Source organism: Cornus florida, unplaced genomic scaffold, assembly GCF_030987335.1.
Source record: "Cornus florida cultivar Cherokee Brave unplaced genomic scaffold, ASM3098733v1 CherokeeBrave_3.0.0_Hap2_Chr04, whole genome shotgun sequence".
Lineage (NCBI taxonomy): Eukaryota > Viridiplantae > Streptophyta > Magnoliopsida > Cornales > Cornaceae > Cornus > Cornus florida.
In genome coordinates, this window is record NW_026775574.1 from 12957788 (window position 1) to 12968368 (window position 10581).

General features: G+C 31.1%; 1 non-coding gene across 1 annotated transcript; it reads right to left on the reverse strand.

The window, feature by feature from the left end:
* Window positions 1–8376: 8376 nt before the first annotated feature.
* On the reverse strand, window positions 8377–8501 carry LOC132305602 (small nucleolar RNA SNORD14). Its single transcript, XR_009481644.1, has one exon. It is a non-coding gene; the product is annotated as a small nucleolar RNA SNORD14 (small nucleolar RNA).
* Between the last annotated feature and the right edge of the window lie 2080 nt (window positions 8502–10581).

Genomic DNA, 10581 nt, shown 5'->3' on the forward strand with positions numbered 1-10581 from the left:
AGATAAAATAACATCCTTGTTCTGATAAGAACTCCATCCGATTCCCAAACTCCTAAAAAAGTACTTCTCAATTAACTCTTTAAGACATGATACGAAAATTCATCCATCTGTAGATTGGTTCACACCAACGCTACCAGTATCTTTCACTATACTACGGGTGAATGAGAGCACCCTCATGTGATCCTTCATCTTCAAGCTTCAATATCCCCTTTCTTGGAGACGCTGATATCTCCTCCCTTAGGATCTTCTTCAGAATCATACTCTTCGCTTGTCTCATTTTTGAGATCATCCGAAGTTGTGTTGGCCCTGACATGCGGTGACCTAACACCTACACCCTGATCCGTTCTCGGCGTATACTTTCTAAGTAATGCCAACCTTGGAACTAAACCTTCGATCCCAAGTTCTGCTTCTGGCAAAGAACTCAACAACCTACTCCTTTACTCCTTTGGGTCCGTATCGTTTTCGCGTGGTGATACACACTAATTTCGGAACACGGGTTGACCAAGTCCGCGCACAAAATTAAAGGACATCAAAACAATTAAAGTATTTAAATAAGCACAGAATACAAAGATGAATAATATAGAATAAATAAACCACTGAAAAAAACTAATAAATAAATATTACTTAATGATTCTCCAACAATACAACTCGAGAATCCCATAACTCATGGACCCCTTAAAACATTGTCCAATAACCCAATAGTACTTAAAAGTACACAAGATGAATAAATGAATGATAGTCTCCCAACTGCGGATCCTCAACCTCGAGACTGGAACATCTAATAACCTGAAAAATAAATCGTGGGTTAAACTCTACGAGCAAGTTCACTCTACCAGGCCTCTAAAAACTAATAAGCAGATCATCTCTGATCAAAACCAAACCTAATAAAGAATTTTAACTTTAATATAGCACGATATACATATCTATTTATAATTATATATACTCTATTAATTAAATCCATTAATAGGTTTATTAAATTTCCATAACTATTAAATAATTATTAAAATAATAATCATTCCTAGACCAATCTACCATTTATTTTAAAAAGAAACTCCTTTAACTTTAATCATATCCTAGTCAGTTGTTTAATCATTTAAACAATAAATTATAATAAAAAGAATATTATATTTAATTCCAAACCCGATAATGATTTTAATTATTTAAATCACATGTCCAAAATCTAAGTTTTGACAAATCATCCATGTCTCCACCAGTATAATTTTATTAATATGTATAAAATAATACACTAACCTGTAAGTACTAGACTATTCTAATTTAAGAATATTTAATCATAATCCAACCTATACATACAATAACTATAAATGATATTTTAATCATCTAACACACAGTAATATAATTACACTTTGTCAAATCAACCATTCCATTATAAATATTTTCATTTATAAGTTGGCAACTCAACCATGTCTCCTTAAGTATAAAAATTTATACATTGGCAAATTAACCATGCCATTAAAAATATATTTATTTATATCTTTGCAACTTAACCATGCCTCCTTAAGTATATTTATTTATACATTGAATTTAGCAACTCATCCATTGCTTCCTATAAATATATTTTATTCATACAAATACTTAGGCATTATATTTAAGCCTTTGGCAACTCATCCATGCCTACAATTCAATCATGTACCGATTTTTAAACTTAAAGATGAACTAAATCACACATATACATTTCATGCATATCATACTAATGACATTAATTTAAAACCAACCTATCCAGATATACCGATTGAATAAGAATAATTAATAATAATTATTTTAAATAATATATACTTATACAGATATAGTATATAATATATATATATGTATAATACCTTCCATAAATAAATATATATATACTCCCTTCTATTTTAATCACAAATTAAGCAAACCATATACACATATATAATTATATATATATATATATATATATATATATATATATAATACATTTCCTTCTGTCACGTAATAATAATTGATTATATATACGCATATTAAATACGAGTGATACTCCGTGGCTCTCAGAATATTAAGAATATTTCCTTTAGTGGTTGGTTCCAACCCTAACAAGTTTGAAATCAAAACTAGAACATCCCCCGGACTACACAGCAACCTTCTGGAACTCCAAACAGTGCCTTACGCGCTCCCACGCGCCGCCAAACTCTCCAACACTCATTGCACGCGCTTTCACGCACCAGCTTTCACTAGTAAGCACATCCAAGTGCTGCCACGCACCTGATCCACTCTCAGCGCATGCGTGGCTGCTTCCGGTTGGTTGATACTCCTCCCTTTGGTGAGCCACGCCACACTGAATCCATCTTCCACCATTTAATTGTATCCAGCGTTCAGATCTTACATGTGCTCTACTCCTCATGGACCGCACTGTACAAGATCATCCTTCACCATCCATCAACTCCATCTATATACCAGATCAGCGTGCATAGCGTCTCCCATGCACACCCCTACACCAGATCATCCCTCGCTTATCAAGACCAATTTATGGTCCTGATTTGGGGGCGCACCAAAGCTCTGTGAGCCACGCCTCACGGAATCAACATCCCTTTTATTAACTCACGTCGTTCCACAATAGCCTCAATGTATAAACAGTTTAAATATATATATTCTAAATAATTAAAAATAAATTCTAAACAAATATCTAAAAATTATTTAATAATTCCAAAAAATTCCAGAAAAATGCAAAAACGTTTTCGAAAATATAAAAGCCCTAATTAAGCCTCTTAGGTCGCAGATCCACCAATAAAATTGCTTTTTAAAATATATGCAACACATATACATATATTAATTAAAATCCAACATTCCAAAAGAATTAAAAATATAATATTTTTTACTTTTAATTCATCATATCTAACCATGACTTAATTAATAATTTAATTTAAAGCCTTGATACTCAATGTGAAATCCTTATGGGTCTTAAGAGGAAAGTTAGAAAAGAACTTGCCTGAAGATTTTGAAACGAAACCGACGCTTCAATCTTGGATTGTCTCTTTTAATTCCGACATCCTCTTTCTCAGATCCAGCTTACTCTTTGTTAACTTCCTCTTCTTCTTCTCTCTCTGTCTTTCTTATTTTTCTAACGTGTAAACTTTTAACCCTAAAGTCTTATGCGTATATTTATACACATTAAAATCCCAAATCCTATTCCTACTAGGACTTCCTAATAAAATAATAATCCTTAAATAATATATATCTCTAAATATTTATTATATTACATAATTAACCCATTGGTTAATTAAATCATACGAACCTATATATATCCGTAAATATATATCTCTGTATATAACTTTCCATAACAATTATTAGTAATTATATTTATATATAATTTTATATATATTTATAATTAATACAAAAATAATCATTTAAATAATTAAATAGCCATGAGCCTTTGTTAATTAACCCAATAAGGCTTCTTATAAGCCCAAGACCGCATCTTTTGGTCCAACTTCCCTTAAACCCAATACCAATTAATTTTAATAAACCAAATAATTAAATAAACACTTAAATTAAAAAAACTAATTACACAAAGCACATAAACAAAACAATAAATTACATCATACTAATAAAATTAACACGACAACAATTAAATCAATAATTAAGCACACAAATAATCAATCATTATACATAATCACGAAATATAAATTTATAAAATAATTAATCTAAGCAATCAATAAAACAAATCAAATAAAAAAAATCAAATAAACACAATTAATTCAAATCAAATCAAATAAATCATTTAAAAATAAAAACAAAAACGATTAATCCTAATTAATGAATATAGGTTTAAAGGTAATGTAGACCACGAGAAAGACACCACTATGTGGTTAAATTTTTTGATAATTTTCTTGCGCAAAATCTACACACTCGACCACACAAGATACACTTATACGGAACATATTTAATGAATTTAGCTTTACTTCATTAAATATGTTTTAGTAGTCATCTACTCCTCCATCAGGCATGTATGTATATAATTATTCTAATGATCCTAACATGATCAAAATTTTCGTACAACCATCTGGCTATGTGATTAGTGTGTTTGATCAGTGACGTAGTGATATTTATTCTTATTTTAAAGTAAAATTTAGAGGATTTAAGTTTCACAAAGTACACTGTATGAAAGAGTTATTTGGCCACACCAAAAAAAAAAAAAAAAAACATAAAAATATATATCTTATAATGTTAAGAGCCCTTTTGTAGAGATTTCCTTCAAAAAAAAAAAAAAATTTCACTTTTAGATTATTATGGAATTTTGAATAAATGTGTAAATATTTACGATACAATCTTCTAGATTATTATTTATGTAAAAAAGAGAGTGAAAATCTATTATACTAATATGAATAAATGTGTAAATATGATACTATTGTGTTCGATAATTCAAGAGAATTCAAGAGAATTGATGTAGACCATTAATTAGATTTAATTTTAGTCCTTCATTTAATAGGTTGGTGTCTACATTTAATCTTAATCCTTCATTTAATGGGTGGTATGTGTTCTGTAATATTTTGTTTTGTTTCAAAACTGCTACAGTAACTATTTTCTGGCCCAATTCATGTTTGTGTCCACTTGTTTTACAGCCAACAGTTGCAGAACACAACTAATTCTTGGGTCAAAAGCTGAAACACAAAATTGGTATTTTATGTTGCTCCAAAAATGGACCGGCCCATTTTCACTGTAGCGGGGGCAACAAGTTGCCCATACTTGGAACAAAAATTGCAGAAACTAAAAGACGATTCAATTGCAAAACCAAAAGGCGATTCAAATTTTAGGGTTATCTCACGCAACTCTCAAAGGTGATTCGGGCGACTCGAGTACGTACAAGCAGGGTTATCTCACGCAGCTTTCAAAAGGCGATGTACAAACTCGGACTTGAAATCGACGAGAAGATCTAAAGCTCTTTGTGTAGTTCATCTTTGAAGAAACCAGGCAAACACAGAGAGAATAATTCGGCAAACAAAAATTGCGGGTGCCGGCGACAAAGACCAGCAACTCCGACGACGGCAGTGACCGAGCAAGGAGGGCCGGCGGTGATGGTGATGGTGACGGTGACGGTGTCCCGATTCCAGTGAAGACGACCATAGAACAGTGTCGGATCTTGGGGTTCTGAATGGTTTTGTTTGTGTGATGGGTATGATTGGTGGGAAATTTGGGTTTGCAATTGAGAGTGGTGATGGGTGGTGGCAGTGAGTTTTGTGAATTGGTGGTGGGAGTGGAAATTGGTTGTGGCAGTGGGTTTTGGGAATTGGTGGTGATGATGGATGGTTTGGGTGATTGATGTAGGCTGTGGTGATGGTGATTTGTAGCTGGTTGGTGATGGTGGCTACAATTGTGGTGATCTCGAGTGATGGTGGCTTCAATTGTGCAACTCCTGCTACAAAAAAGAAAAATTAATAATAATAAAATCGAAAATAAAATTGTTGTCATATTTCTTAAAACCAAATGCTTGCTAAACATATTTTATAATGTTTTTGTTTCAAAATTCTCATTATAAATTTTCTTGATAAAACATGTTTTGCTAGACACAGCATAACAAAACATTTACTTTCTGTTTTAGGTTAAAACAAAACTTTTGAAAAATCGGTTATTTTTCCCAAAAAAAAAAACATTTGGTACCATTGAAATTTTAGGAAGAGAAATGATAGGTCTTCCGACCTTAATTGCCGACTCATTCTCCGAATACAACGTGGTTGGATCCCGTTGAAACTCTTAAAAAAAATTTCGTAAACATCTCTTTCTCTTCGATTCATTCCCAACACGTTATATTCGAAGAAAGAGTCGACAATTGAGGTCAAAAGATCTATCACTTCTCTATAGTTAGGGTTTCTATTAGAGCCGATTTAGGGTTGTATTAGGACTAGGAGAACCGGCTTTGGCTAGGGTTTAATAAACATAACAAAAGGGCTCAATCTAAAATAAACCGGACCAAATCGTTTGGGTCATCCTGCGGAAACTGAATGTTGACCATAGTCAGGGATGAAGCCTGTGTATGCCCTGGGGGCATGTCTACCCCACCCTATGTACGTACATATAGTTTTTATTTTATTTTTATATAAATTTATAGGAATTTGTATATTATGCCCCCTAAAATTATTAATTTCCAAACTTTTTGTAATCTTTTTATATTTTTTCTCTTTTAGTCATTTAAATATCTTTAATTTCCTTTTTAAAAAGGTTGACTTTCCCTTATTTAATCATAATCTAATTTGTTTCCTTCAAAATTCATTTTTCTTTCCCTTTTGCTTATTCTTATATTTTAAAAAATAAATAAATAAATAAATTCCCACACCCCCTGTATTTAAATTTGACTCAGCCACTGACCACACTAGTACTAACGGAGTATATAAACATTGAGAAATTTTACATGTATTTGCCCGGGAAAAACATAAATTTTACATGAATTTCAAGTTTTATATATAATATGAACAGTAGTATTACAGGCCCATAAAGATAATGAGTCAAGAGAGAGACAAACATTTGCATCCCATTGCAAAACATTCCCCAGAGGTAGAAGCCCAAGAAGAGCTACGGCTAACAGTTGAAGTTCTGTAGAGAGAACTCCACAATCCCGTGAAGCATGGACAAATCCTCCATATCCCCACTGTTAGGTGTCATGTGATTTCGTCTGGTACCGTTAGGTCAATGATTTATTGATATAATTAAATCCCAGACCACTAGAAATATAGGTTCAAAGGTGATGTAGACTACAAGAAAGACCTCATTTGGTTAACTTTTTTGATGATTTTATTGCGCAAAATGTACACACACGACCACACTATATACTTATACAAGGGAACATATTGCTTTGTATGTATATAATGATCCTAACAATGTTAAATTTTTCATAAAACCATCTGACTATGTGATTAGTTATTTTCATATAAATTTAGCACGTTAAATGCCAAAAATTATATCTAAGAGGTATACTTTTAATGGTTGACTAAATGATGTGTTTAGTTGGTGACTTAGTGATATTTTTTCTTATTTTAAAGTAAAATTTAGAGAATTCAAGTTTCACAAAGATGACAGAGTTACTTGGCCACACAAAAAAAAAAAATTAAAAATATATATCTTATAATGTTAAGAGCCCTTTTGTAGAGATTTCCTTCATTTTTTTTTTTTTTAACTTTTAGATTATTATGGAATTTTGAATAAATGTGTAAATATTCAAGATACAATCTTCTAGATTATTATTTATGAAAAAAAGAGAAGAAAAGCTACTATATTATTCTGAATAAATGTGTAAATATGATATTGTGTTATAATTCAAGAGAACTGATTTAGACCATTAATTAGATCTAATCTTAGTCATTCATTTAATAGGTTGGTGAAATGAATCTCATTTTGTAAAATCATCCCTTAGTTCCCCAAAGAACATTTGGAATTGATGTTACTCCAACACCATTGAAATTTTAGGAATTTAAAACTTATTGTTATAAAAGATTACCATTAAATTATAGTATCTTTACCAAATGAGACGGAGGAAGGCTTTCCTTATCAGTGATTGAAATCCTGTGAACCAATGATCTTTGAGGTGATTTTAAGATAAAAGAGATGGAGATAATATCGAAGTTTTTTATTTTTTATTTTTCTGGAAAATAGAACTGCCAGATAAAAAAATCCATTCTTGTGAACTGAGGTTTCGATGTATATATAGGAAAGCCGTTTGCAATGGTTTTTACTTGTTAAACGGATTCGAATTCCGGGCAACCCATTGTCATATCAAAATCTTATGGATATAAATTCGTATTCTATTTTTGCAACCTATATATTTCATTTAAAATGTATCGTCCATAATTTTTAAATGCTGTTTTCGTAATCTTCCAATATCATTAGAGAACGAGAGCATAATGCCTTATGATCTCCTCAAGTCTCGAATCTTTATGTGTGTGTGGAAAATTATTAGATCACCTTTATATGTGTATGGAAAATTATTAGATGGTGATCTCCTCTACAGGAAAATTAGAAATTGGGCTGGCCCTCTCTCTAATGTTACACCCAGACGTGATGGAGAAATTTTGTTGAAAAATTATAAAATTAAAAATAATTCAAAGATAAATTTTTTAAAACAAAATAATAAATAGAAATATCTCTTATGCAATGAATTAGTTAGGACTCAGTAAACTTTAAAAAGTTCTTACTTACAATAATTAAAAATATTAGTGTATCTCATGCTACCCCTATCATGCCTAGATTAAAACAAAGTTAATAAAAACCAATTTGTAACATCAACATATAAAGTGTCACAAAACAATATATATATATATATATATATATATTAACTATCAACAATGAAAAATATAATAGAAAACATATATTCACATGTATATTGTGTTTGTATATATAGAGATAGATGGTGTGGTGTGTCTCAGACATCCAAGGAAGGATCGAAGCATCATGAGTTCTCAAGCCCGGCGAAGGCGAGATCTCAAATCAGGCGCCTGCGAATGTTTTTGAGAAACAGGCCTTTCAATTTGTCATCACTGACACTCACACACAAGGCCAAAATAGATAAAAATTTCGGAAAAAATTATCAATAAATTAACAACAAAAACCTTACCAACTGAACATCCATCAAAGAGAAGATCAGATCTGACATGGGTTAATTACCATCTCTTATTTGGTAATTAAAAGAACGTGTTCAAATGTTATTAGTCCGCATCAATAGTCAGAATAGTGTACATCCTCACTGTGACCAATTATCACTTATGGTGTAAAACCTGCACTTGTCCTGGATGAAGCCCCATAATGGCTTGATTAAATTGCATTTGAAAAAGAGATGGGAGTGGGATTCTGGTTTGGACGAGCAAAAGAGGCGTAGCTTTGATTCAACCTACGAGTCTACGACGTGATTTTTCTATCCAAGGTAGGTAACTTACTTTGAATATCAATTCAGAGTATCAATTGTTGCCTAGAAATGGCAATTGAGCTCCAGATCAGATTGGACCAGCATACACATGGGGTTGATTGGAGAGAGTGGAGAGAGTGTATGTTTATGTGTAATCTCCAGTAGGGTTTGCATTCCAAACAATCTTGTTATGTGAGGTTGGTTCAGGAGGACTGGGGAGGCCTAAATCAGGGATGACACTGATTATTTGGTGTGAGAAAGACCAATTTGCAGAGCGAATGTAGGAGCTGACTTTGTGATGAGTGAAGATTATTGTATAGTGCCTTCATTGAATATGTCAATAAGAGGACCAACAGCTGGTTATCTGTCCAGACATAAGTTTGGTCCCATTCCTCGCATGATGAGAGATCAACTTTCTGGCTAATGGTCGTAGTTGTAGTATTTTCTTCCAGCTTCAAGAGCACACTTGTGGTTCCTTCTTTGTCCAAGAGGTACTGTCATTGAACAAATAGGACATGCACCATTGCACCCCAAAAGTTACTGTCATTATTATATATTTATGGGTAAAGTACAAAAAATCTCCCTAAATTATGTCTAAATTTTCAAATAACCTCCCTGAATTATGTTTTGTGCATAAAACTCAACTATCACATTTAGTTGCAAAATACCCATTTTCTTACCTATTTTTTTATTAAATGGCCATAATACCTTTTTTTATTAAATTACACTTGGTATATTTTTCTTGATGAAATAAATTATGAAAAAAAAATATATATACTAATTTGATGAAATATTCTCCATTACATTTGCATAAGTTTGTGTTTAATTTTTTTAATTCATAATTTAAATAAAAATCTTAAATAGAAAATTTTGAAACAATTTAAGTATTTCTTAATTTTCATGAATATATTGCATTAAAAAGAATATATTTTTATTTACGTAATTTATTAATTTTTCATGAATCTTGTTTGAAAAAGAAGATATTTTTTTATACTAATTTTTTTTTTAAAGTGAGTATAATAAGTTTTATTATAATAAGTTAATCATTTTAGAAAGTGATAGCTACAAATCTATTTAAAAATTTTCATTTTTATAATCAATTAAAACTAATTATAAAATTAAGGTAAATGGTATAATTAATATTTAAATAAGAGAAAATATAATAAAAAAATAATTTAATAAGAAATGACAAATTTAATAAGAAAAGGTAAAATAGTCTTTTGTGATAAGTTTGTCCTTAATTTCAACAAATCAATAATTCAGGGGGCAATCTTTAGTTCAAAAGGATTAATTGCAAAAAGCCAATAATTCAAGGGGGGTTTTTTTGCACTTTACCCTATATTTATAAATCATATTTTTTACGTGCACGTGGCTTGTAGGGGTATTGTGAGTACCAGGAGTGGATACCTCCTATGTGAAATAATAATAACCATGAATGGAGTTAATAATTTGGAACTTAGTGCTAGATTTTTTTTTTTGTTAGATTTATATTATGTTTCTAATTAACCTATAATATATTTTAAATTCGATTGATTCTCATTTTTTTATAAAAAAAAATAACTACAAAATCACCTATTATATCCTTTAAATGTCCAAAATGTTTCCTTGTTGTGCCGATGCCTTATCTCAATCGTGTCCAACCAAAAAAATAACATGTTTAAATTTCAAGATACTTCTAACGATATCTGATAGTCTATTTTCGTATGAACAATACTTAGATC